Raw genomic sequence first — 27,952 nt, 5'->3', positions numbered from 1 at the left:
CTCCAAGTGGCTCCATCTGGAACCCAGGTCTGAGGGGTCCACTACAAGCCTTGTTGTGAAGTCACCTCACTGATGCCAAGGTAAGCCTCAAGACCCCCTCTCAGAGCCAGGACACAGGGGAACAAAGGCTCTAGTCTCTTTCTTTGATTCCCCAAAGTGTCTGTTCCTCAGTTTAGTTGGTGTTCTCCTGCCTTAAAACTTTGCCCCGAGAAGAGAGAAAAAAACTAAGAACTCTGGAGGCTACTGTGCCTGTCCTCTTCTTCTCACTATCCCTTAGAGTCAGAAGGATCAGTTTTTTTCCCCCTGACCTTTATTCTTTCTCTACCATATTCTAAGTCTTACCATAGAACAATAAGCTTCATGGTCTTATTGAGGTCAAATAATAAATAGGTTCAGAACTCTTTAAAAGTCAGTACCAGTTGTTCTATTTCCCACAACAAATTCATATCAGAAAATAATTAGATTCAGTACCAAGCTCACTAATGCTGAGTCTTACTCCACTGATCTCTATTCTTTGTGGACAAACTCAATGTTATTGCCTGAAGATTGGTTTATGGATTTTGGTTTCTTACTTCCCCATGAGAGGGTTCAAATGGCCACAGCTGCCTGGCCTATCATAGTGTAGTTTCAGACATCTGTACTGTGTTTCCTGATGTTCTTGATATCCCCTATGCTTATGTAAATATAATGTGACTGACCTTTGGCCCAGGAAGTCTAACTTTACATGGAGAGATTGTTGAGGTGGGGAGAAGGGTGAGTTTCATGGTAAAGACTGACACATAGAGGTGAAAACGTGTTAGGGAGACAATTTATGAAAATGAGGAAGTAGACCAAGGAGAAGAAAAAATTATAGACAAAGATTGCCCAGGTAAGAATTCCATACTAAGAATGAATACTGTGGAAGACAAGAAATAACTCTGAGAAATGGATAGTGTATCTTTGGTGCCATCCTATGCCCATTTGGCATTTCCTCTATGGGTCTATGCCCTCTTCTGGTTCTCTGTGCTTGGCCCAGGGACACCTTCCCTAACCTCCCCTTTCTGTCTGCTATTTCCTTAATCCTCATTAGGATGTACTTCTGGATCCCTGGCCTAGGCAATGGTACTGCTAATGTGATGCTCACCTAATGGGTGTAAATATGTTGGCTCCGCAAGCCACTATCTTTAAAGTCTAAGGTGAGGGTTTGGGTAGCCTGGGACTTGACTGATTCCAATGGAGATAATATCAAAAGAAGGGCAGTTGGGAATGGAAGCTGCACTGAAAGACCAGAGTCCCAGAAGTCATACCTGCCTAATCTGAATAATGAGGCAGCTCAAAACCTGCATATCAGAATATCAAGTTTAAGTTTGATGAGAATAAAGTTGCAAGACTAAGGGAAGGTGGCAGGATGGGAGGGAGAGGGAGAGCATGTAAAGAAATATAATCAGAATCTATAAGGCACTTGTTGCTTCAAATAATTTTTTCCCATTAATACATTTAGTTTTTCATGGGCAGCGTTTGAGGGGCAGTCTAACTTGCCAAGTACTCACTGTGCACCAGGAAACAGAAAGAAGCTTTATAAATATTGTCCAATTTAATCCTTCTCACAAATCTGCAAAATAGATAGCAGATCTAAATTCTAGCTGGAACTCAACGAGGGTATATTCCAAAAGCAGCTGCAGGAACTTACGTCAGGATTAGTTCTTAAGCAAATTTGTGAATATGTTTCAAAATGGTGACTTCCCTGAATCCACATGTCTTGGATAAGTTCTGAGATGAGGAGTGAGTGCAACCACAGCTTCCATATGCCCAATGCATAAGCCCAGCTTGCATCCACCCCACAATTCTTCAAACGGCTTACTTAACCATGTACTTGGTTTTTCCCTACAGTTTTAAGTTCCTGTGTCTTGTCTCATCAGGGGAAAAATGCTAATGGCAATCACAGCAGCACTCCACTATGGGGGAGTCAACAGGTCAGAGATGCAAGGAAATGTAGCTCCTGATGCAGGGCCCGCTGCTATTTATAGTGGTAGGAATCAATTCTGCAAAAAGGAGGGGCGGGGGCAGCAGGATCATTGATTTAACTTGGAATTCCTCAGATCTTTAGCTTCACAATCCTTCCTCTCTCACTGCTCCAGTCTCTACAACACTACATATTGGTGTTTTCCCAGCACTTCATTAAGAACTTCCCTAGACACAAAGATGGACACTCACTTAAAATCTCTATAAATTCTCATGACTGAGCATGCTCTCATTTATTCAATTAACAGTTATAGGAAGGTTGTGTGTTCTAGGCATGTTCTGGGTGCCAAAACAAGACAGAAGCATGTCCTCAAGAGACTTGTGATCTAATTAGAAGAGAGATATGTGGACAAGTAATTGCAATGCCATGTGATGAGTGTCCTGATTGTTGGATGTATAGGGGAAGAGCAGATGAAGGATGAGAAAGGCCAAGGAAGGTGTTTATAGAGGGGGCCATGTTGAATGAGGATGAGTTTGCAACTAGACAAGTGTGGGGGGTGGGAGGAAACATCCAAGCAGTGGCAGTAGCAGGTGCAAAGACCCAGGAGAATGAAACAGTCTAGTGCCTTTGTAGGGGACAAGTGGATAGAAAAGTTCAACTAGGTTAAAGGAGGCAAGGGTCAGATGATGAGAAGATTTGAATGTATTGCTGAGGACCTTGGGTCCTTTCTTTATTTTGTAAGTTATGGGGAGGTTGAGGAATTCCTGACACCTTTCAACTATGAGGGAGTAGAGGTTTGTCTCAGGCAAGGTCAGTGCTTTGCACTCTCCCTTTCTTCCTTTCTAGGATCTGCTTGTGACGTGCACCATCAGGTGCCAGAGGCTGAGTTAATCACATTTCTGTCTCATGGCACCCTTGTTGTTGACATGGGTCAACATAGCCCCTCATTTATTTCATTATATTTTATTTTTATTTTATTTCATTTTTCCCCTTCAGTCATGATCCCTGCACACTCATTCCTTCCTCCCCACAGAGGCATCCACTCTGATGGATTTGGCAGATGTCCTCAGATATTTATGTATGCCTATAACATATGCTGTGCTCTTTTGTACATGTATGTGTTAATTCACACAAAGGGTATTGTGGTGTAACTTTTTTTCATTCAACACCATGTTTTATGATCTATATTGTGGCTCTATGTGTATTTCATTTATTGCTTCCTACTCGTGCGTAATATCCCACAGAATCTAGTCACATTTTCTGATCCTTTCCCCTGAAGTTGAACAATTCAAGGTTGACTGCTCTCTAGAAAAGACAGCATGGCAATAAACATGTATGTCCCCTTATGGATCTATCTGGGTAGGAATTTCTTTAGGATATGTAATGAAGACTAGGGTTGTGAATATGAGTTTACAAATCTTTGGCTTACCAATTATTGGCAGATTGCTCTTAAGAATAGCTATACAGTTTACGCTTCCACTCATAGTACATGAAAGTACGTGTGCCTTCATCCTCACCAAACGTGGTATTTTCTGACTTTATAATTTTTACCAAATTTGTGTACATCAAATGACATCTCATTTTAATATCTATTTCTCTGACTGCTAATGTGGTTGAATATCTCTTCAATGGTCTTATAACTGTTCAGATTTCCCTTTATGTGAACTCCTCATTTGTATTCTTTTTTGTTCTGCTAGGCTTTCTTTCTTTTCTTATTTATAAGCATTCCTTGTGATATTAATTCCAAGGGATATTAATCTCTTGGTTTGTTTAATCATTGCAAACATCTTTTCCCAAGGTGTCACTTGTTAATTGTATCCATTGCATTCTTCATTGAATAGAAAAATACTCTAGTTTGTTTATTTATTTTTGAGAGAGAAAGAGAGCACCTGGGGGAGAGGCAGGGAGTGGGAGAGAGAGAGAATCCCAAGCAGTCTCTGCACTGTTAGCACAGAGCCGAACATGGGGCTTGAACTCATAAACCATGAGATTATGAACTGAGCCAAAATCATGAGATGGACGCTTAACTGAGCCAACCCAGGTGCCCCTTGGCTGTATAATTTTAATCTTTTATATTTAGGACTCGTTGATCTGAAGTTCACTTTTGTGTATGGTGTGTATGGTGTAAAGGATCTACATTTGTTTTTCTCCAAATGTCAAGAAAGTTACCCGACTCCATCTACTAAAGAATCTACTTCTTCCCACTGACATGAGATATCACCTTTTTCATTTATCAAGTACCCATATGTCAGTGGGTATATTTGGAGGACTCTATTTTGTTCCATTGTTCTGTTTGCCTATTTCTACAGCATTAGCACAATGCTTTATGATAGCTCTTATTTCTAATAGGGTAAGTGTCCTTTGCGTTTATGGATTCATTTGGGGAGAACTGTTACTTTAAAACAAGTAAGTCATTTCATCCATTAACATAAAAAATGTTTAGTCGGGGCGCCTGGGTGGCGCAGTCGGTTAAGCGTCCGACTTCAGCCAGGTCACGATCTCGCGCTCCGTGAGTTCGAGCCCCGCGTCGGGCTCTGGGCTGATGGCTCAGAGCCTGGAGCCTGTTTCCGATTCTGTGTCTCCCTCTCTCTCTGCCCCTCCCCCGTTCATGCTCTGTCTCTCTCTGTCCCAAAAATAAATAAACGTTGAAAAAAACAAAAAAAAAATTAAAAAAAAGAAAAAATCTTTAGTCAGTTCTTTATTCAGATTCTTTCTTTTTTACCCTTTTAAATTTTTTTTTTCAACGTTTATTTATTTTTGGGACAGAGAGAGACAGAGCATGAACGGGGGAGGGGCAGAGAGAGAGGGAGACACAGAATCGGAAACAGGCTCCAGGCTCTGAGCCATCAGCCCAGAGCCCGACGCGGGGCTCGAACTCACGGAGCGCGAGATCGTGACCTGGCTGAAGTCGGACGCTTAACCGACTGCGCCACCCAGGCGCCCCTCTTTTTTGCCCTTTTAAAGATATAAAGCTTTAGATTTTTCTCCATAGAAGTCTTATGCATACTTTATTATTTCATTCTTAGACTTTATATAATTGCTGTTTCTGTGAGTGATGTTGTTTTCAAATTATATTTTCTCTTTAATTGTTAGTGTAATGAGGGGCTCCTGGGTGGCTCAGTCGGTTGACCATCCAACTTCAGCTCAGGTCATGATCTCACAGGTTCGTGAGTTTGAGTCCCATGTAGGGCTCTGTGCTGACAGCTCAGAGCCTGGAGCCTGCTTCATTTCTGTGTCTCCCTCTCTCTCTGCTCCTCCCCCACTTGCTCTCTCTCTCTCTCTCTCTCTCTCAAAAATAAATAAATATTAAAAAATTAAGAAAAGACTGTTAGTGTAATGAAAACACTAGCTCTCTTATTCTGACAGGCTGTTAATTCTGAAAGTTTTCCATGTAGGTAATCATGTTGCAGCAAATAGTGATAAAATAAAGTCTTTTCCTTTACCATACTTTCACTTCCAGTTTCTTTTTCTGTGTCATTACATTGGCCAGGACTTCCAAAAGAGTGGTGATGACTGTTTTCTTGCCTGGTTTTTTTATTTCAAAATGGCTGCATTTAAAGTTTCCCTTATAAGTGTGGTGTTTGCTGTGGGTGGCAATGTAGAGCCTTTAATACATTCCAGAAGTTCCCTTCTGTTTTTAGTTATTTGAGAGTTTATATTTTTATATTACAAATAGTTGTTCAGCTTTTTCAAATTCTTTTTAAGCTTCTCTGGGATGGTTATGTAATTTTTTCCTTTTTAGCTCATTAATATGATGATTTACATGGACAGATTTTCTGTTATAAAACCATTCTTCATCCTGGGATAAATTTTATTTTATAATATTATTTTTTAAAAACACTGGTAGGTTCAGTTAGATTTCTTTTTTTAGATTTTACATTCATTTCCACATATGAAATGGGTATAATTTTCTTCTACTACTATATTTTGTACGGGAATCCAGGTTATACACACTTCATAAAGTGAGTTAGGTAACTTTCTCACTTTTTCTAGTTTCTGTAACAACTTGCATATGGGAGGAATCATATATATTTCTAAGAATTTGGTAGAATTTACTTATATAATTGTCTGGGGTTGGAGAATTTTTATTCTTTTTATTATGCAAAGGTGAATACTTTTATTATTTTTCTGATTTGACTAGTCTATTTACATTTTAGATTTCATCTTGCATTGTTTTGGCATTTGTATACTTTTTTTAACCTTTATTTATTATTGAAAGACAGAGAGAGACAGAGTGTGAGCAGGGGAGGGGCAGAGAGAGAGGGAGACACAGAATCTGAAGCAGGCTCCAGGCTCTGAGCTGTCAGCACAGAGCCCAGTGTGGGGCTCAGACTCACAAACCACAAGATCATGACCTGAGCCGAAGTGGGACCCTTAACTGACTGAGCCACCCAGGCGCCCCTGGCGTTTGTATACTTTTGTAGACACTTAAGTGTTCAGATACATTGGTGTGTGTATACATGCATCTGTGTAATTTCTAATTTCTAATTTCTTTCTGTGTTTTGCTTATTTGCAATTTCTCTCTCTCATCTTTTCCCTCCTTATCATTCTTGCCTGAAGCTTGTCTATTTTATTGATCTGAAAAAAATTTCAGGTCTTGCGTTAGCTAAATTTCTCTAGTTTGGAGCGTTGTTATTTTTCAGTATTTTATTGATTTATCATGTTTATGACTTCTTTCCTTCATATTTCTTTGGGGTTTCTCTGTTGTTCATTTTCAACTTGCTGAGGTGAGCATTTAGCTCATTAGTTTTAAGTCTTTCTTGTTTTCTGGTATGTTTTTTAAATCTATAAATTTCCTTCTAAGTAGTGATTTTGACTGGTATATTTTTAATACCATTTAATTTTAAGTTTTATTTTTTGTTGTTGTTTCAAGTTTTTATTTAAATTCCACTTAATTGGGGCACCTGGGTGGCTCAGTCGGTTGAGCGTCCAACTTCGGCTCATATCATGATCTCTCAGTTTGTGAGTTCAAGCCCCGCGTTAGGGCTCTGTCAGCTCAGAGCCTGGAGCCTGCTTCAGATTCTGTGTCTCCCTCTCTCTCTACCCCTTCCCCTCTCATGCTCTGTTTCTATCTGTTTCTCAAAAAATGAATAAACGTTAAAAAAATTTAATTCCACTTAATTAACAGGTAGTGTTATATTAGTTTCAGGAGTATAATTTAGTGATTCATCACGTACATACAACACCCAGTGCTTATCACAAGTGCCCTCCTCAATACCCATCACTCATTTAGTCCATCCCCTTACCCACCTCCCCTCTGGCAACCCTCAGTTTGTTCTCTATAGTTAAGAGTCTGTTTTATGGTTTGCCTCTCTCTCTTTTTTTTTTTAAATTTCTTTTTTTTTTAAAGTTTATTTAAGTAATCCCTACACCCAAAGTGGGGGCTTGAACTCACCACCCTGCGATCAAGAGTCACATGCTTTTCTGGCTGAGCCAGCCAGGTGCTCCTAAGTTTCCTTTTTAACCAAAGGGTTTGTGTATTTTTTAGTTTCCAGGCATGTACATTAAAAATTTTTTTTTTTTTCCTAAAAAGAATTATTCACCATGATCAAGTGGGATTCATTCCTGGGATGCAGGGCTGGTTCAACATTCGCAAATCAATCAACGTGATACATCACATTAACAAAAAAAAAGAGAAAAACCATATGATCCTGTCAATCGATGCAGAAAAGGCCTTTGATAAAATCCAGCACCCTTTCTTAATAAAAACTCTTGAGAAAGTCGGGATAGAAGGAACATACTTAAAGATCATAAAAGCCATTTATGAAAAGCCCACAGCTAACATCATCCTCAACGGGGAAAAACTGAGAGCTTTTTCCCTGAGATCAGGAACACGACAGGGATGCCCACTCTCACCGCTGTTGTTTAACATAGTGCTGGAAGTTCTAGCATCAGCAATCAGACAACAAAAGGAAATCAAAGGCGTCAAAATTGGCACAGATGAAGTCAAGCTTTCGCTCTTTGCAGATGACATGATATTATACATGGAAAATCCGATAGACTCCACCAAAAGTCTGCTAGAACTGATACATGAATTCAGCAAAGTTGCAGGATACAAAATCAATGTACAGAAATCAGTTGCATTCTTATACACTAACAATGAAGCAACAGAAAGACAAATAAAGAAACTGATCCCATTCACAATTGCACCAAGAAGCATAAAATACCTAGGAATAAATCTAACCAAAGATGTAAAGGATCTGTATGCTGAAAACTATAGAAAGCTTATGAAGGTAATTGAAGAAGATTTAAAGAAATGGAAAGACATTCCCTGCTCATGGATTGGAAGAATAAATATTGTCAAAATGTCAATACTACCCAAAGCTATCTACACATTCAATGCAATCCCAATCAAAATTGCACCAGCATTCTTCTCAAAACTAGAACAAGCAATCCTAAAATTCATATGGAACCACAAAAGGCCCCGAATAGCCAAAGTAATTTTGAAGAAGAAGACCAAAGCAGGAGGCATCACAATCCCAGACTTTAGCCTCTACTACAAAGCTGTCATCATCAAGACAGCATGGTATTGGCACAAAAACAGACACATAGACCAATGGAATAGAATAGAAACCCCAGAACTAGACCCACAAACGTATGGCCAACTCATCTTTGACAAAGCAGGAAAGAACATCCAATGGAAAAAAGACAGTCTCTTTAACAAATGGTGCTGGGAGAACTGGACAGCAACATGCAGAAGGTTGAAACTAGACCACTTTCTCACACCATTCACAAAAATAAACTCAAAATGGATAAAGGACCTGAATGTGAGACAGGAAACCATCAAAACCTTAGAGGAGAAAGCAGGAAAAGACCTCTCTGACCTCAGCCGTAGCAATCTCTTCCTCGACACATCCCCAAAGGCAAGGGAATTAAGAGCAAAAGTGAATTCCTGGGACCTTATGAAGATAAAAAGCTTCTGCACAGCAAAGGAAACAACCAACAAAACTAAAAGGCAACCAACGGAATGGGAAAAGATATTTGCAAATGACATATCGGACAAAGGGCTAGTATCCAAAATCTATAAAGAGCTCACCAAACTCCACACCCGAAAAGCAAATAACCCAGTGAAGAAATGGGCAGAAAACATGAATAGACACTTCTCTAAAGAAGACATCCGGATGGCCAACAGGCACATGAAAAGATGTTCAGCGTCGCTCCTTATCAGGGAAATACAAATCAAAACCACACTCAGGTATCACCTCACGCCAGTCAGAGTGGCCAAAATGAACAAATCAGGAGACTATAGATGCTGGAGAGGATGTGGAGAAACAGGAACCCTCTTGCACTGTTGGTGGGAATGCAAATTGGTGCAGCCGCTCTGGAAAGCAGTGTGGAGGTTCCTCACAAAATTAAAAATAGACCTACCCTATGACCCAGCAATAGCACTGCTAGGAATTTATCCAAGGGACACAAGAGTACTGATGCATAGGGGCACTTGTACCCCAATGTTCATAGCAGCACTCTCAACAATAGCCAAATTATGGAAAGAGCCTAAATGTCCATCAACTGATGAATGGATAAAGAAATTGTGGTTTATATACACAATGGAGTACTACGTGGCAATGAGAAAAAATGAAATATGGCCTTTTGTAGCAACGTGGATGGAACTGGAGAGTGTGATGCTAAGTGAAATAAGCCATACAGAGAAAGACAGATACCATATGGTTTCACTCTTATGTGGATCCTGAGAAACTTAAGAAAAACCCATGGGGGAGGGGAACAAAAAAAAAAAAAAAAAGAGGTGAGAGTGGGAGAGAACCAAAGCATAAGAGACTGTTGAGAAATGAGAACAAACTAAGGGTTGATGGGGGGTGGGAGGGAGGAGAGGGTGGGTGATGGGTACTGAGGAGGGCACCTTTTGGGATGAGCACTGGGTGTTGTATGGAAACCAATTTGACAATAAATTTCATATATTAAAAAAAAAATTTTTTTTTCTTGTTACTGATTTCTTTCTATACTAATTTTATTGCATACTGTCAGGTAATATATCACTTGATTCTTTGGAATTTCTTGTGGCTTTCTCTGTTTCCTATTACATTGCTTATTGGTAGAAATGTTTCATATATGCTTGAAAAAGAAGTAGTATATTCTCCCTTAAAGATCATAGGTACATGATAGATAGGTGGATAGACCCAAACTCTCAGTTTTGTTATTAAATGTTTTTCATATTTGATTTTTTAAAAATCTGAACAAAAGCCGGCTATATGGACTTAAAATTTCCTAATCCAGAGTAGAATGAGTGTCAATAAAAGATTGGGCATGAGCTGGGTGGTAGGGGAGGGAATTTTTTTCCCCTCTGTGTCCAATATGGTGATATTATGCTGATAACTTATTCTTATAGAGACATGTATTTTATTTACAGTTGTAAGAAGAGTGGAAGCAGAGAATGAAGGAAGAAAATGCTTGAGGTTTGGCTGAATGCTTCCTCCCAGTGGAAGGAAAATTAAAGAAAGTTGCTCCAGTTTAGGCCCAGTTGATGGCTGATAACCCACAGAAAGGTAATGTGTGTATGTACGTGAGAGTGGGAGTGTGTGTGTGTGTGTGTGTGTGTGCGCGCACTTTTCATGAACTGTAACACTTGGTCACCAAACTGCTTTGCTTTAGGACATCTTGGATGGTGGAAAACACAAAGAAGAGGGAACACTTTACTATCACCCCCAAATCGCTATTTTCCTGAACAAAACAAGAAAGCTCACTGCTGTGTTTGGCAGGAATAAGTAATTATATTAGAATCATTTTTTTTTTCACAATTCTTAATTTGTGTGAGTAAACCTCAAGTTTACCAGAATTATAGATGGGGGTTTCACATTAATGGAGTAATTGGGCCTGAGACTAATATTTTTTAATGCATGTGAACTACCCTGGGACCCTTAGAAATATTTTGGGAAGGGGACTCTTTAAAAAGACTGGATAATCAAGCAGGAAAGGGCTCAGGGCCATTGTAGTTTGGCCATTTAAATGTTAAAATGGCTTAATTTGTATTCACAGATAGTGATATACTGGTTTTTATATGTGTGTGTGTCTTTGTGTGTGTATTACCATATTACATGTATCTAGAAAAAAAACCCATATGTGGTGAGTATGTAATTTTTTCCTCACAAGTAGCATACAGCTTTGTTAGCCTGCTTCATCCATTAAACAATATGTCATTGATACAGTATAATAGTTAAAAATATTACTAGTAATCCGCAGTCAGAAAGAATTAATCCATTTGAAAATTCTAAGTATTCACTCACTCCTAGCTTGTCTGATCAGACTCAATTTACTTAGCAGGGAAGTATCCAAACATTTAAGTATGCAAATGTGTAAAGCCAAATGAGACATCATTTAATTCCTTTATTGTCTTACAGTGAAAGAGAGCAAATGAGCAAGTTGATGGCTTTATGCCAATTATTTTTACTACGATTTCTTTTATGCTAAGGTATAGCTGAAGGCAAGCCCTCAAATTCCAGCATGAACATGCAGCAGCAATAACATGAATATTTTAGGGGCTATAAGATTCTTTTCATGGCTTATGGTTGGAAATAAAAAATTTAAGTTGCAACTGCTTTGGAAAATATGTCATAAACGACTGGGACTAAATGTAAGAGTGTGTGTGTGGCCTCCAACCCAAACGTTCTTCTAAAAGACCCAAGTCCTCAGTGTTCAAGGCCCTCCTCAATGAAACACTCTTTCTCCCTATTTTTCTAGGTTAGTTTTTTACTGCTCAGCCCACTTGACTCAGCTCCACACCTCCCTCCAGTCACACAACTTTCTTGAACAGGACATGCATTTTCGCATCAAGGAATATGGCCCAAGGACTATCTTCAAATCCCAAGGCCAGCACACCAGAAGTGCAATGGCGAAAATACTGAGAAACTCAGACCGAGACTGTCTGAGCCAGAGAGAGCAGCAGGCTAACAAGGGTTAGGTCATGACCTCCAGCATGACAGCTACGTTTCCTCTACTCTTTGCCACCAGACTGCACGCTTAACTTCACCTAGTCCTCTTGCAAACTGGTTTTATCGATTAGAATGGTGACCATAGCAGGGACCACATGGAAACCTCTCTCTTAAGCAAACTGCAAGCCCCTGTCCCAATGACAGCTTGTAGGGAGCATCCATTCACTCACACTGAGAGGGAGACATTACTAGTTTTGAGGAGAACTAACCAATCAGAGTATTTAGCCTATTTGTTTAAGGATGGTTTTCCCCATCTAAGAAATAGAAAAAAGTACAGTGTTTCTGTGTTTAAAGCACATCAAGAATTAATGAACCTCATTCTCTTTCTCTTACCCAAGGCATATCCCTGTTTAAAACCACAAAGTGCTGACCCAGCCAGTGGTTCCAGAACCCAGGGCCTCAGCACAGCGTTTTAAAGACTCATCCTCATAATGAATTACTATTTTAGTTATAGTCCTGGTAACATATGGTGAATGGAAAACACTTTCTGTAGATTAAACAACATAGTTCCCATTAATGGTTTTCTATACTTGAGAACTGAAAGAGATTTTAACTAACTGTTGGTTTGGTGCAGTTTCTGCTGAATTATTTAAAACACCTCCTTCCTGCTTTAACCATGAATTTGCATTAGAAAGTACAATGCCAATTAAGATTCCTCCATTGCCTCAAATGCTCTAAAAATAAATACAAGCTAAATCCCAATCACAAATACATTTCTCTCTTCATACTCTGACCTTCTTGTTATCCTAAGCTTAGGCAAAATAAAGAAACGATACAAAAATTTGCAGAAAGAGATGGCGAAAGTTAGGAAATTAAGAAGATTAAAAAAAATTACCGTCTAACGGATGGCTCTTTGGACATGCTGGAGACACACGGAGTTCTATATGTAGGTGGAAAACTCAACGTTTACTAGTACAAGTTCTCCCAATTCCAGGATTACTTAATATAAAATATAAACATAAGTTATTACATGTATATAAAACCAGAAGTTGAAGATATTGGCTTAGCTAGCTGATTTGAATTTTATTTACTGTGATAAACAATCAAAAGTGAAAATCCAATACAATGCATAACTTTGGCTGGGCATGTTTTAGTTGCCTGTTTATTTTTGCAAAGCTGAGTGTTTCTCTTGCTCTTGGCAACCTCCCCCCCACCCCCAAGCCTTGTCTTATGGCTTTCTTCCCATGATATGAAGATTAGCTAGTGACTTTAAGTCTGCATCAGATAACTTTCTAACAGTAGACCCCAAATGTCTCATATTTTTCACACCACTTCTTTGACCTCTACAGGCCACTCTTCCCACCTGGCATGTCTGCTGCTCGCTGCCTCCTGTCCCTTCCACCCATTCAAAAACACTCTACGTAAGGAAGCTCTTCCACAAAAGAATTCTCAGCTAATCCCTCTAATTATAGCATTCTGATCACTCTATATCCTGGTACACATCCACTTTCCTAAAGAAGTTTGCAAATGTGATTTTGAGGTACTTCTGTGTTGCCACACATTTTCACTTGGGTACATCCTGGCTGACTAGTACAATGTCTTCTTCACAGAGCTCAATATAGGTTACTGCGGGACAAATGGAAGCTTAGTTTCAGTTTGAACCAGAGTGCCATCTACTGGTGTAAGCGTTAACAATACCATCAACATGATTACATTCAGCCCAGTGAACATACTCAATACGCATGATGCACGCCAGCTCTCATGGTTTGATTAAAAAATAAGGGATATAGGGGCGCCTGGATGGCGCAGTCGGTTAAGCGTCCGACTTCAGCTAGGTCACGATCTTGCGGTCCGTGAGTTCGAGCCCCGCGTCAGGCTCTGGGCTGATGGCTCAGAGCCTGGAGCCTGTTTCCGATTCTGTGTCTCCCTCTCTCTCTGCCCCTCCCCCGTTCATGCTCTGTCTCTGTCCCAAAAATAAATAAAAAAACGTTGAAAAAAAAATTAAAAAAAAAAAAAAAAGGATATATTGGGGCGCCTGGGTGGCTCAGTTGGTTAAGTTAATGACTCTTTTTTTTTTTACTGTTTATTCATTTTTGAGAGAGAGAGAGAGAGAGAGAGCGCGAACAGGGGAGGAACAGAGAGAGAGAGGGGGACACACAGAATCCAAAGCAGGCTCCAGGCTCTGAGTTGTCAGCACAGAGCCTGACACGGGGCTCGACCTCACGAACTGCGAGATCATGACCCAAGTCAAAGTCAGACGCCCAAAGTCAGATACTCCGTGAGTGACTCTTGATTTTACTCGGGTCATGATCTCCTGGTTCATGAGATTTAGCCCTGTGCCAGGCTCTGCACTGACAACGCGGGGTCTGCTTAGGATTCTCTACCTCTCTCTCTGCCCTTCCCCTGATCACACTGCGTGTTCTTTCTCTCTTCTCAAAATAAATAAATTAATTAAAAAAAGAAAGAAAGAATAATATCAAAGCAATACTTTGCTCCTACCCTTAGTAACATCTATGTTTTCCAAAGAGAAATGGCAATGGAATAAGATTCTCATTTTGATCCTCTAAATAATAAAACCATCATCTCAAAAAGATGGGTGTGAATTCTAGACTATGTCCTCTGGCTGTTTTGTAAACTATTTATTGAAAAAAATATCACATGAATTGAGGAACTGAAACGATATACAATACAATGTCAGGATGCCACTAAGGCCTATGGAAATGGCACTGTTTTACGAGGAAGACAAAGTTTTTGTTTTTGTGTTATTCCAAGAATTTAGCCCTTCCATAGGGCGAGCCATCCCTTCAGGATGATCACATCCTTGAGTCATAAACCTCTGAGTTGGCACAATTTCTCAGCACGAAATGGAAGGACTGTATAAAAAAGCAATATTAAAAATACTTAGTCCCTGTTTATCAGGCTAACATTGTCGTCTATTAAATAATTTCTTAAACCCTTTAATAATTCCATCTTTGTACTCAGTCTAAATCCCATCACACTGTGGGTAAATTTAAAATCGCACAAAGGTGGGTCTGTAAGTTAAGAGAAAACTTTTCTTTCCTTACACAGAGGCTGACTTAGGCAGCATGGGATCATTAGTGACCAAACAGATGCCCCCATCTATAACCCAGAGACAGTTCTCAGGTGTACAGAGAACCTTTCATTTCCTACGTAGAGGTGAACTCAAAACGTGTCACTGATTTTTGCACCCTCTTAATCTTCCTGTTTATTCTGTGCTTCATTAAAGTCAATCTCCACAGGGCAGACTGTCATCTGAGCTCGGCCTGTCCTGCTGTCTTCTCTCTCCAGAGAGCATCCTTCATCCTGATAAACGGGCTGTGAGCTGAGCACGTGACTGAGCTCCTTAAGGTAAATAGATTACAGAGAGCTGCTCCTTCCGCACCGGCTCAACAGAATTTGATAAGCAGGATCATTGACGTGGGCATCACAGTGGAGACAATGTTTTCTGAAAGATGGGGTTTCAGATTTACTGTTGTAAAATGAGATAGAGAAAATTTTTTTTTCATTGTGTCATACCATAGCTTTAAGGCTGCATGAGCTATTGTCATTCATCTGCCAAGTGTCTCCCTCAGGATTTAGCATCATTTATAGGATGTCTTCTGCATGCCAGGCTCTCTGCTAGGGACTAGAGACATAAATGTACACACAGGGAGGAGAAGTGGTAGCAGTGGTAGGAGATGTAGTGAGGCTCTGTGGGAAGCCATAAAGCGTGCCACCATCACAACACCGGCCCGTGAGCTCAGTTCAGTACCCCACATGTTGTGGCAAGGGTAAAGGTATGGACAGCTCAAAAGAAGTTGGAAGCCTCCATCCTGGATGACCAGGGCAAGATCTATGTGGAAAGTGCTACAGTGAAGCTCACTCCCTCTTAGCTGAGAAGAAGAAGGTCAAGGAGGCTTCCCACCCACCCCACACCTCACTTTTTCCAAGGTCTGGGTAGCAGAAATCCAAGATCCTCCTCAATAATGACTGCAGATCAGCGAGAAGCCTGGACAGCCACGCAGATGGTGTCCTGTTCTGCGAGGGACCGCTTCTAGCTCCTGCCTCGCGTCTAGATTATTCAGTGATAAAAGCAGTGGTGAAGAGCTCTGTGGGATGTGAGAGGGTGTCAAGGGCAAGGGCTGCAACATCTATGGGCTGCCAACCCATACAAAGCCACCATCGTCCGAGATTAATTCAACTAACTACTCTGTGTTAGCCCTTAAGTTCTCGCTGGACCACACAGGCCTCTCTCTCCTCTGAGCTCCTCTTGTAATTTACAGTTTGGCTTTTTCTTATATTCAGCCTCATAATATAATTATTCCTTGTATGTTGTGCGACCACAACAAGATTACATTTGTGTCTTCTTTGAAGAGAGAGATACACAGCAGACACGTAGCTGGCGTCTAATGCTTAATCTAAACTGGGAATCAGAAAATAAGAGCTTGTAGAAACTTCCCTCCTTTAACAGAATAGGAGGCAGATTTAGAGAATTGCTGCTTTATTCGTTCTACAAGTGTCTCATGAAACTTTCAAGTCACTGTGCTGGGCTCTGTGGAGGAGACAGAGATGGGTCCAGTTCCCATGCACCTGTCAGTGATGCATGAAAAAGAGGATGTGTGGCCTAATCACCACAAGTGGAATCCATAAGGAAGGTAAAAATGAGTCTGAGAGATGCCAGGTGAGGGAGGTAGTGGGTCACCTGAACTTGATGAAGGATTTGATGTGGGAATGGGGAAGGGTATAAAGTGTGAATGTATTTTGGCCTTCACCAAGCTTTTCGTCTCACTCAAAACCAGCCTACAGGAGTCAGCGGAGACAACTGTGATGGTGGTTACCATCCATGCTGGACCCCCTGACGGTTTGCTGAAAGGCACAGAATGTGACTGTCTCAGCTCCTTGCCCATGAAGCTCCTTGCCCATGAAGACGTCTGTCTCTTTTTTCTCTCATGTGTGTTTCACTCCCCCGCTCTCCCAAGTGCAGGGAAGATTGCAGTCCCACTTTAACCTTTAGCAGTTGGCTAGGCTTGGACCCTATCCTGTTCCAGCCCCAGAATGCTAGACCAAGGCACGTCTGTGGGCCCAGCTCCCCACCACCCACATGGGGAGCACACCGAGCATCCCACCTTGGGTCTGGCCCTGGTTATCATGGGGTTCAAAAGGTTTCCCTGGAGACAGAACAGAGTACTGCCCAACTCTCTGCCTCCAGGGTTTGCATTTCCCACGGAAGGAAGCCAGGCTATTTCTGGGAAAAGCTGGAGGAGGTTAAGCAAATTCAGACTGCATAGGAAAGAGTTTTCTGAGCCCTCTCTGCTACTCAGTCCCCTGCCCACCCCCCCTCCCCCACTCTTCTGTCCGGTGGCCCTTCACAGCCTTCCTCCCTGCACAGACATGTCCTTTGCCCAAGCCAGGACCTTATTGCTCATTTTTCCTGACCCTCCCTGGAACTTGGCTCTGCACACACACACACCCCCCCCCACTCCCCTGCATCCTGCCTCAAGGAGTAGCAGTTTCAGCCTCTTTCTTGCTTCTGTTCATGCAGCATCCTCCTCACCGGGCATCTCCTGTGGTAGAAGAAAGTACTTCACCCTCCACATCTGCTTGCTTCTTTTGTCTCTCTTTCCTCATTCCCTTTGCAATTAGGGGAAAGGAAAGAAGCATCGGGATGCCAGGACAGCAGCATGGGATGGGGGCAGCACAGAGATGCTGGATAATGCACCTCTCCTCTTAACATAAAAGCCTGCCCCCACAATTTCCTCTCCATTATTCCCTCTAGACCTGGGTCTTCAGCTTCCTGCCCTCACCTTAACTGGAAACTGGGTAAAAGCCATATCAAGAGGAGTTCTGAAAATGGCATGTGGATGAAAAGGGAGCCTCTTGGAGACTCTGGTGGCTGGTGAGGACCTCATGCCTTCTGATTTCTTAAACTTCTGTCTGGTGGCACAAAGAGTGGGTATGTCAGAAGACCCTCCAGGCCAGGGTTCCCAGGGTGTCTTCCCTTCTGGCCTTGAGGCTTCCTCTCCCTTAGGTATGACCAATTCTAATTCACTATTGCTTTAGAGTTGTGATATCATTTTCCCTTTAAAAAAATTGTTTTTAATTAATTTACTTATTTTGAAAGAGAGGCAGACAGACAGGAGGAATGAATGAGGGGCAGGGAGACAGGGGGAGACAGAATCCCAAGCAGGCTCCACCCTGCCAGCACATAGCCCAATGCGGGGCTTGGACTCACAAAACCTCAAGACCATGACCTGAGCCGCAACTGAGAGTCAGACTCTTAACCGACTGAGCCACCCAGGTGCCCTTAATCCTTTTCACTTTTTATTTTTTAAGTTCCTGTGTCCCAAAATTTAGTACAAGTAAACATTTATATACAGCAAAATATATGGTCCAGTTCTAATCCTTTGGTAGATGTGCGGTTTCACATTGTCTAATGTCACCCTATCTGAGATAGAGCAATAAATCAGGGCTGTGCCCAATTTGATTTCTCCCACCTTCCAGCTACTCCTCACTCTTACCATCTACTCATGGTTGATGAGGCCTTGGTCTTAACCACCCATCCATCAAGCAAGCACTGACGGTGCTGATGCTGCCAGACTGAGCTCACACTGTTGGCCCAGAACTTCCAAGTACTTTAAAACAATCTTTGCTTAGGACTTTTTGTAGATTTGGACTGAGTGTAAAGGCTAAAGGGGAGACCTTAGTGTCACAATAGGTGCCAGAGGCCTGATATTTGAGAGTGGAGGCTGCAAATTCTAGACCCCTGGCCTGATGTGACCGCCCAGAGATCTGAGAACCTGTAGTCACAGAACAGCCCCGCTCCGGCCAGTCTGAGAGGTAAGGAAGGTCATTGGACCAGGGTCCCACCTGAGCCTTCTCTACTTCCACTCTCAAGACCCTATTAGGGGTTGTTAAATGTCTTAGATAAGCTCATAGTTAAGATTCAGGAGATATTCACTGGCAAAAATGACATGAAATGCACAGCGAATAAGTACTTATTATTTTTCTCCTCAAAAGAGGCTTAACACCAGTAAAAACTGAAAATAGACACAAAATAGTTTTAATTTTGAATATTGTTTAATGGAAGCATTTGAGTGTGTGATAAAGAGTATTTTTCTCAGCCTACTAAGCAAATACTTCAGAATCTGTGAACCAAGGCTGACTGAGCCAAGGACACTTTCTCTCCACATCTAAGCCTTGGCTCCCTCTAGTGTCCCTGCCTCTGCCTCTGTTTCAGCCCTAAAATGCCTGGAACCTACCATCTCTATCAAATGGGGATTCAAAGCCCAGTTCAGCTAATTGTCTTCCTGTTACCCCTCCATGGTTACTGTTGATCACATACTTCTCCTTTCTCTATGAGCTCCATTGTTCTCTTAAAACTGACATTTTAGGGGCGCCTGGGTGGCGCAGTCGGTTAAGCGTCCTACTTCAGCCAGGTCACGTTCTCGCGGTCCGTGAGTTCGAGCCCCACATCAGGCTCTGGGCTGATGGCTCAGAGCCTGGAGCCTGTTTCCGATTCTGTGTCTCCCTCTCTCTCTGCTCCTCCCCCGTTCATGCTCTGTCTCTCTCTGTCCCAAAAAAAAAAAAAAAAAAAAACCCAAAAAACTGACATTTTCAGTTCATAAGATAGTTGTTTTATGTGTATTGTTTTCCCTGCCCCCCATCAGAATTGTCTTTTTAAAAACTTATTTATTTTAAATTCCAATATAGTTAACATATAGTGTTAGTATCAGGTGGACAGTATAATGAATGAACAATATTATACATTACCCAGTGTTCATCATGATAAGTATACTCATAACCCCTTCACCTCTCTCACCCATCCCTCTGCCCACCTCCCCTCTGGTAACCATCAATTCTCTGTATTTACGTGTTTATTTTTTTGTCTCTTTTTTCCTTTGTTCATTTGCTCTGTTTCTTAAATTACACATATGAGAGAAATCATATAGTATTTGTCTTTCTTTGACTACCTTATTTCAGTTAGCATTATGCCTTCTCAATCCCTCCATGCTGTTTCAACTACAGTCGTGTCTTTGAAATGGGGAACATATAACATCAGACATGCAATAGGTGCCTAATACCTTAAATTTGGGAATCAGAATATTAGAGTCAGTATGACAGCTATTACAGTTTCCCCCTTTCACAAAATGGGAAACACATCCAGAGAATAGCTGCATCATTCATTCTACATGTGCCTAAGCAAACTTTTAAGTCACTGTGCTGGGCACTGTGAAGGAGAAGGAGATGGCTAACAGATGGGCCTATCTCCCATGCACCTGTCAGTGAGGCATGAAAAACAACATGTGTCCCCATCACCAAAAGTGGAAACCATAAGGAGGGTAAAGATAAGTCTGAGAGATCTCAGGTGAGGGAGATTGTTTATCAGCTGAGGGACTTAGTAGTTTTGTGGAGAAGGTAGCACTTGAACCTGATCTTGAAGGATTTGATGTGTGGGAATAGGTGAAATGTATATTTCACATTCGGGGAAGGAAATTTGAAGAACTTCAGAAGCTAAGACTAGGAAGCCTTAGAGCCCTATTACAGCAAGCCTTGAATACCAGCCAGGAAGCTTAACCCCAACTGGTAAGCAGGAAGCACTACTGAAGGAATAACTTGTAAAAAGTTCCAACTTCTTGAACATGTATTGAACTCCTTTTTAAAAAGTGAATTCTTCATCCTTGAGGGTTTTTAAGTACGCACTGGATGTGCTCTTACCTAGCCATCTATTTATGATTTATGGATAGATTCATAGAAAGGACTCATGCATGGACTGGGTAAGGACCTGCTAAGGTCCCTTCTAATTGAGATTACCCAGTTAGGATTTTTCAAACAGAAACTGGCACTATGTTACAGGAGACAAGTGTGTATTTCTTTTTGTACTTCATAGGTGCTCAATTAGTGCTACCTTAACCAATGAATGACATGAACATCAGAGTGCTTTAGGAAGAGGAATTTGGAGGTGAGATTTAAACTAGAATAGCAAGAAGAGAGAGACTGCATCCAGGGAGCCTGGATGGAACACCATGATCATTTTCAAGGCCTAGACTAGGTTAGTGGAAATGGGAATGGAAAGTGGATTAACAATGTGGATGCTGAATCAAGGTTACTATTTTGTTGTAATTATCTGTAACCCTCCTCAATAGACAGAAAATCTTGTGAAAGCAAGAAGTGTACCTCATTTGACTTGATATCCCCACTACCTAACAATGACTAACACATACAAGTGCTCAACATGTTTTAAATGAGTTTGTGGAGTAAATGTTGACTGGCTTAATGAGTAAGTAGTTGCAATGGTGTTAACTTGAGAGGAACTGCTGGACAAGGGGCAACTCGAGTCTCGGGATATGAACCCAGGACTTGAGTGGTCCTGGCCCTGGTGTGAAGGGAACTCAGGAGACAGCAGCTCCCTCTACTTCCTCACTCTGCAGTCTCTCTAATCTCTGCCAGGTAGGCCCTCATTCATACTCACAACCTTATCGTGATTAGGTCTTCTCCACCCTTCTTGCCCTTCTCTCCCATTTTCTTGTTTTACTTCTCATCAGGATTTGACACAGTTAACCATTTCACTCTTGGAATAGTCCCTTCACTTCCAAGACTTGATTTTCTTCCTATCTTGCTGACGGCTTCAGTTCATTCTAGTAATTCTGATTTATTTAACTTCCTATTCCCAATTTTTAAATCAATGGTTCTCAGCCTTAGCTGCATGTTAGAATCACAGGAAGCTTTTAAATCTCTTGATATTCAAGTTGCACCCCAGACCAATTAAATAAGAATCTTTGAGGGGTGGGTCCAGGTTCAATATTTATTTAAAGCTCTCCTGCTGATTCCAGTGTTGTAAACCACAGTTCCAAGTATTAGTGTTCCTTAGAGCTTAGTCCTAAATCTCTCCCCATCTTTGGCTCTACCCCTCAGCCCACGGGTTTCAAGTATCCTTATCATGTTGATCTAGACTTGTAGCCCCAGTTTCTCCTCTAAGCTATAAACTCATATATGTAACTGCCTATTCGAGATCTCCACTGAGATGCAGACATCTCAAATTTAACAGGTCCAACTGGAAATCTTGACTTTCCTTGCTTCCAAATCTGTCCCTTCTTAGTATCCCCCTCTTAGTTGATAGTATCATTTGTCCAGTTGTGCTGGCAAAGACAGCTTGGCAGCTATCTTTGGTTCCTTCCTTTCTGTCACTCCTCACATCGAATCCACCATTGAGCCCCACTAGTTTTCTTTCTAGACCCAACCACTTGTCACTACCTTTCTCAATCCTCATGTGCTCTGCAGCTGTGGCTTCCTGTGTGTTCCCTGACTTCACTCTTGCTCCCTTACAGTCTTTTCTTCATACAGCTTGTGGAGAGATCCTCAGGAACATATGCCATATCATATTTCTTCCTCCTCAAAAAGGTGTCTTGTGGTTTCCTATTACATTTAAAACAAAATTCAAACTCTTGGGGTTCATGGGTGGCTCAGTTGCTTAAGTGTCTGACTTTGGCTCAGGTCATGATCTCGTGTGTTGTGGGTTCAAGCCCCACATCCGGTTCTCTGCTGTCAGCAAAGAGCATGCTTTGGATCCTCTGTCTCTCTGTCTCTCTGTCTCTCTGTCTCTCTGTCTCTCTCTCTCTCTCTCTCTCTCTCTCAAAAATAAACAAACATTAAAAAAATTCAAACTCTTGAGTTTAGCCTTCAGGGTTCTTCATGATCTGCCCCCTTCCTGCCATTCTAATCCTCTTTAATTCTCCCTTCATCTGCTCTGTCCCTGCTACACATCATTTTTGCTGTTTGTGGAACACAGCCTTTGCCTAGAATGCTCTTCACCTAAATCTTCACATGGTTTGATGATGACCATTCAGGCCTCTGCTCATGTGTTACCTCTTTGGAAACATTTTTACTGACCTAGCCCCTCAAGGAAAAAGGACCCCTGTGGTCCCCTATCTTAACCTTGCTTTATTCTTTTATTATCTGAAATCATATTTATTTGTGTTCATTTCCCTGTCCTCCCCCAATAGAAAGTGGGGATCTTGTCTGTTTTATTTATTGCTGGTTCTCTGGCACTTGGTAGTTTCTCAATAATTGTTGAATGAATTGTTGAAACCCAAACTAATAGTGAAGCAGACTATAGTCTGAGTTGTCACAGTGAGATAGATGAATAATCTCAGCATGAGACATGATTAATTAAAGACTCTATTAAAGGTGTTTTAGGAGTGTGTCTGGCTTAGCCTCTGGCCAGGCTGTCCCCACCCCCCAAATTTCCTTTCTTCCTCTACTCACAGTGTCTGAAATTCAGCGATTTAGATTCATTGAATTGAAAGGTTTTCACCTTCTGTAGAATTCTCTACTAAAATTCAAATACCTTCAGCATGTATCTATTGCCTAATAAAAGATTAGGGAGGAAAGATTATTCTGAGAGACCAAACCTAGAGCAGAAGGGACTAAGGACAAAGGGAGGGGCAGATTGTCCTACTAAATTTTCTTCACTATGCCATGTCTTTGACAGAGCCATTTGAGGAAATTGGTCCTCTAGAAAGCTGAACGGCTTTAGGCATCAACAAGAAACTTTCTGTGTGAATTCTGTTAGGAATGGCAAACTCCTAATTTCTCTCTCTCCCATGTATTTCCAGTTCCATTCCCCAATCCCCAGTGTAACTTCCTAAGTGTGGGGACTTGACAGTTTGGTAGTCTACGTCGAATGCGCTTCTCCCACCTAATTGTTTTTCTATCACAGTAAATCAACTAGCTCGACCTCTATCCACAGGAAAGTAATTCTGTACCAGGGGATTTAAAAAATACCTGAACAAGGTGCCTGGGTGGCTCAGTTGGTTAAGTTCTGACTTCGGCTCAGGTCATGATCTCAGTTCATGAGTTCGAGCCCCACTTTGGGCTCTGTGCTGAGAGTTCAGAACCTGGAGCCTGCTTTGGATCCTATGTCTCCCTCTCTCTCTGCCCCTCCCTTGCTCACACTCTGTCTGTCTCTCTCTCTTTCAAAATGAAATAAACATTAAAAAATAATAAAATAAAAAATAAAAATACCTAAACAATATGTTATTAAATGATGGATAGAAACCTATTTCCTTATTAAAATACTTACATTTTCTTTTTGTGGGTATTTTTTTTTATTTTAGAGAGTGAGAGAGAGAGCATAAGTGGGGGAGAGGGGCAGAGGGGGAGAGAGAGAGAGAATCTTAAACAGGCTCCACACTCAGAACAGAGCCTGATGCAGGGCTTGATCCCAAGACCCTGTGATCATGACCTGAGCTGACATCAAGAGTTAGATGCTCAACTGACTGAACCACCCAGGTGCCCCTATAATGCTTATGTTTTAATAACATGTTAGAAACAAAGAATTTGATTTCCTTAGTGTTAGAATTTGGCTTCCCTGAGAAGCAAACTCAGAGGCAGTGATGAGCATACAGAGCTTGCATTAGAGAGTAGGGACCCTTAGAATCAACATTTGTGGAAGGCAAGGAGGCAGGACTGGGTAGCAGGAAAAGCTGAACTCAGTGCAGTCTCAACAAAGGTCTCAGCTTGCCCTTTGAGGAGCTCTTCAGAGCAGCTGAAATGGCTCTTTCCAGTCAACTCCCCTTGCAGTAAGGAGGCTAGGCTTTCATATTCTCATATCAACCAGGCAGTGGATGCAAGCTGGTCCTGGGTGCGCTGTCGCTAAGGGCAATTTTTGGACTGGGCTAAGTGCCAAGAGCTGCCTGCTGACAGCACTACCTGAAGACAGAACTGGGCAGCACAACACAGCATCCATTACATCTCATGTTTTCATGTTAATATCACTTTTTGGTTGCTAGCATTATTCTTAGTATCTGTTGAAAGACAGATAAACTTTGTACTAAGAGTCTCCACTGAATTGGCTTTGCTACTGAGAAATCTTTTCTTGTTAATGCTGTGCTTTTGAAAGACATTTACTTTTCTGTTCCTAACATGTTATAATCCTATGTAGGTAAGAGTGCTATTTGTTGATGTTGTCATTCTTATTTAACATTTTGTGAAGCATTCACTGGATGTACCAAGGTCTTGTGATTCTTTCTTAGTCATCTGCAGTGGCCAGTCTGGCTGATTAGAAAGGTAAAGTTCCACTCTCATTAATCCTGCCTACCCCATTGAATCCGCATCCCAGGAGTTTTCCTTAAAATAAATAAACAAACAAGCAAACAAAATAAATCCCTCAGCCTGGGTGATGTCAAAGGAACTAATTATTCAGGCTTCTCATTACAGTTTTGTCTATGTAAGGACTGCAGATTGGGGTCCTGAGTAAGCATAATTGAGAATTAATGTGTTCTGTGCCTCAGAGGTGGGAAATAAAACTGAAATGGCCCACATGAGGGGGGAAAAAGATTTTTATCGTGTAAGTGAGACAATAGGATCCATGATTGTAGGTTTTATTGCTCAGGCCTGGCCAGTAGATAGAAACAAAAGGATCTTTTTCTCTGGTGGTTTTTCACCCTGGCAAGATTAGTCTCTGAAATAGGACTAACACCTGAAGTTATTCATCTCTCTGGAAGAATGTGGACATGAAAGAGCAAGGAATTTATACTTAGTCTGCATATGTCTGAGCAAGAATTAAGCAAATAATAGATACTTTTCTGGAGTTCCAACACTGTGGTCAGGGTCAGGAGTTGGTACCAGCTGGTTCTGAGGCTCATCTCCCTCTCCCTGCACTTCTTCCAGCACCTGCGGATGATGAGGGAGGTTCACTGTTTCCTTGCAGCTTCAGCTTATTGCTGACAAGGCTGTATTCAGTGTTTCATTTGAAGGGCAATATGGTCCAATGGCTTGGCATGTGACTGTCAAATCCTGACTTCATCATTTAAGTTTTATTATGTTAGGCATCCCAAATTATCTACTCTGGGCCTTAGGTTCTTCCTTTCTAAATTAACAGTGACCCTACTGCCTACTATTAGAGTTGTTAAAAAGCATTACATTAGATACTACATGTGAAGTGTTGATGGTGCACAGTAGAAAACAGTCAATACCAGGTGTTATTATTTGCTAGGAATAAGTTCACAGGTATAAGATGAGATTAAGAATTACTTGAACATTTCTGCAACAAAGAGAGGGACAGCTAGCCCTGGTTGAGCTGATAATTCTTTAAACAGCTACCATTAAGTAAATAGCAATAGAGAAGAATAGTTCCCCTGCAAAGTTGAAACCAATGAGATAGATTCCCTCTTTAAAGTGAGATATAACAGGGAGCTGTATTAGACAACTTAGTGTGACAAAGGTAATAAATGTTAAGTTAGGAGTGGCTGTCATTGCCAGTGAAGTCCAGAAATCTCTATTTCTGTCAATCACAGAAGATACGCGTCAGTCAAGGAATTGGATTTCCCTATACCAAAAAGCCATTGCTGGCTGAGCAGAACAAGATGTGGACTCACCAAACTCAACAACCTGCTTTTCTCACAAGAAAGTATTAATTGCGTAAGTAATAATATCCTTATTTGTCAAAAAACCTCAACAGAATTTCAAATTTTGATCTAGTTGCCAACTTAGACTCTGCTCCACTAAAGTATAAATAATTGCTCAGAAGGAATGTGTCTCTGGACTATTTCTAGCACTCCTCTTTCATACTGTAGGTATTAAATTTGGAAATCTTACACTTCTATGTTAGAATATCTGTTGATTTTTATGTACTAGAGAAGAGTTTCTTCTATATCCTATTGCTTTTCCTAGTTGACTATGCTCCATATTTACTCATCCAACAAATATTTATTGAATGCTCACTATGAACCAGCTATATAGTAGGTATATATTCCGAGTGGAAGTAAAAGGAAGGTGACTATTTTCAAAAGGTTTATAGGCAAATAACTAAAAATCTATCGAATATATGTATTTTTTTTTTACTTTACATTCATGAATCCAAATGATCTCAACTCTGTTTCCTTAGAGTTGAGACCACATATCTAGAATGTGTTGGTAAAATTTCCACTATCTCTCACATGATATCATGTATCTACTTGACAAATTTGTCAACTGATGCTAAAAGACTGTTATAGTCAGTAGTGGAGACTATGACTTCAAGGGCAATGTGATTACCAGTAATGTAGCTTCTCTTATTTGAAGAAAGTTACAGGTATAAACTCAGCCCGAATAAATGATACCATTTGTGGAATTTTTTTTCCCCAGCTATCAAGCTTTAAGAAAGTTTGAGGAGTTAAGTTTTATTTCTTTAAAATGAAATGCAAGAAAGTCAAGATGAAATAGAAAAAGGAAAGACGGAGTAGTCAGAAAAGAGAAGTTAAAATGAAAATTGCCTCTCTCTGGAATTATAACTATGTTGGTAAAAGCTTTTACCTTGTCTGCTACAAGTGAGAATAGTTTCTAAAATATAAAAGTTTTACTTACCAGAAAGATTAGCATCCAGACAAAATTGAAAACAATCAAGGTTTAGTTAGGTATTGTATCATTAACATGTCATTCCTCTATTGCTTCTTCCAGGCTACTTCCTTTTACTTAATGAATCTCAAAATTTTATTTTGGCTTTGACTGTGAAGGCGAGAGAGAAATGACAGGGTTCCACCCCTGCCTTCCTGAATCAGACCATCTGGCGAACAGAGCTCATTCATCTACACGTTTTTTTTTTTTTTAATGTATAAAATAAACATAACAAAATTGACCATCTTAACCATTTTTAAGTGTACAGTTCAGTGACGTTAACTATATTCACATTGTTATGCAACTATCACCACCATCCTTCTTCAGAACTCTTTTCATCTACAAAACTGAAAGTCTGTGCCTATTAAACAGCTATCCATTCCTCCCACCTCCCCACCCCAGCCCCTGGCAATCACCATTCTACTTTGTCTTTATGATTTTGGTTACTCTAGGTACCTCCCGTAAGTGGAATAATACAACGTTTGTCCTTTCGTGACTGGTTTCTTTCACTTAGCATAATGTCCTCCAGGTTCATCCAAGTTGTGGCATTTCTCACTTTGATTCCTTTTTTTGAGACTGAAAAATACCCATTGTGTGAATATACCACATTTTGTTTATCCATTCATCCATCAGTGGACACTTCTTCCACCCTTTGGTTATGGTGAATAATGCTGCTATAAACTTGAGTGTACAGGTCTCTCTTCAAGACTTTTCTTTCAATTATTTGGGGTATATACTTAGAAGTGGAAATGGT

At 40.9% G+C, this 27,952-nt stretch overlaps 1 long non-coding RNA gene across 2 annotated transcripts; it reads left to right on the top strand.

The window, feature by feature from the left end:
- Window positions 1-27,884, top strand: LOC147580237 (uncharacterized). Of its 2 annotated transcripts, none has more exons than XR_015251908.1 (6): window positions 1-80; window positions 10,308-10,443; window positions 15,136-15,195; window positions 17,603-17,722; window positions 26,121-26,244; window positions 27,262-27,884. It is a non-coding gene; the product is annotated as an uncharacterized LOC147580237 (long non-coding RNA). The 2 variants fall into 2 exon arrangements; XR_015251907.1 differs by having other exon boundaries at window positions 15,087-15,195.
- Window positions 27,885-27,952: the final 68 nt, after the last annotated feature.

Source organism: Puma concolor, chromosome B3, assembly GCF_028749965.1.
Source record: "Puma concolor isolate L17-30 chromosome B3, mPumCon1.1.hap2, whole genome shotgun sequence".
Taxonomy (NCBI): Eukaryota; Metazoa; Chordata; class Mammalia; order Carnivora; family Felidae; genus Puma; species Puma concolor.
This window is presented reverse-complemented; position numbering and strand designations above follow the sequence as displayed.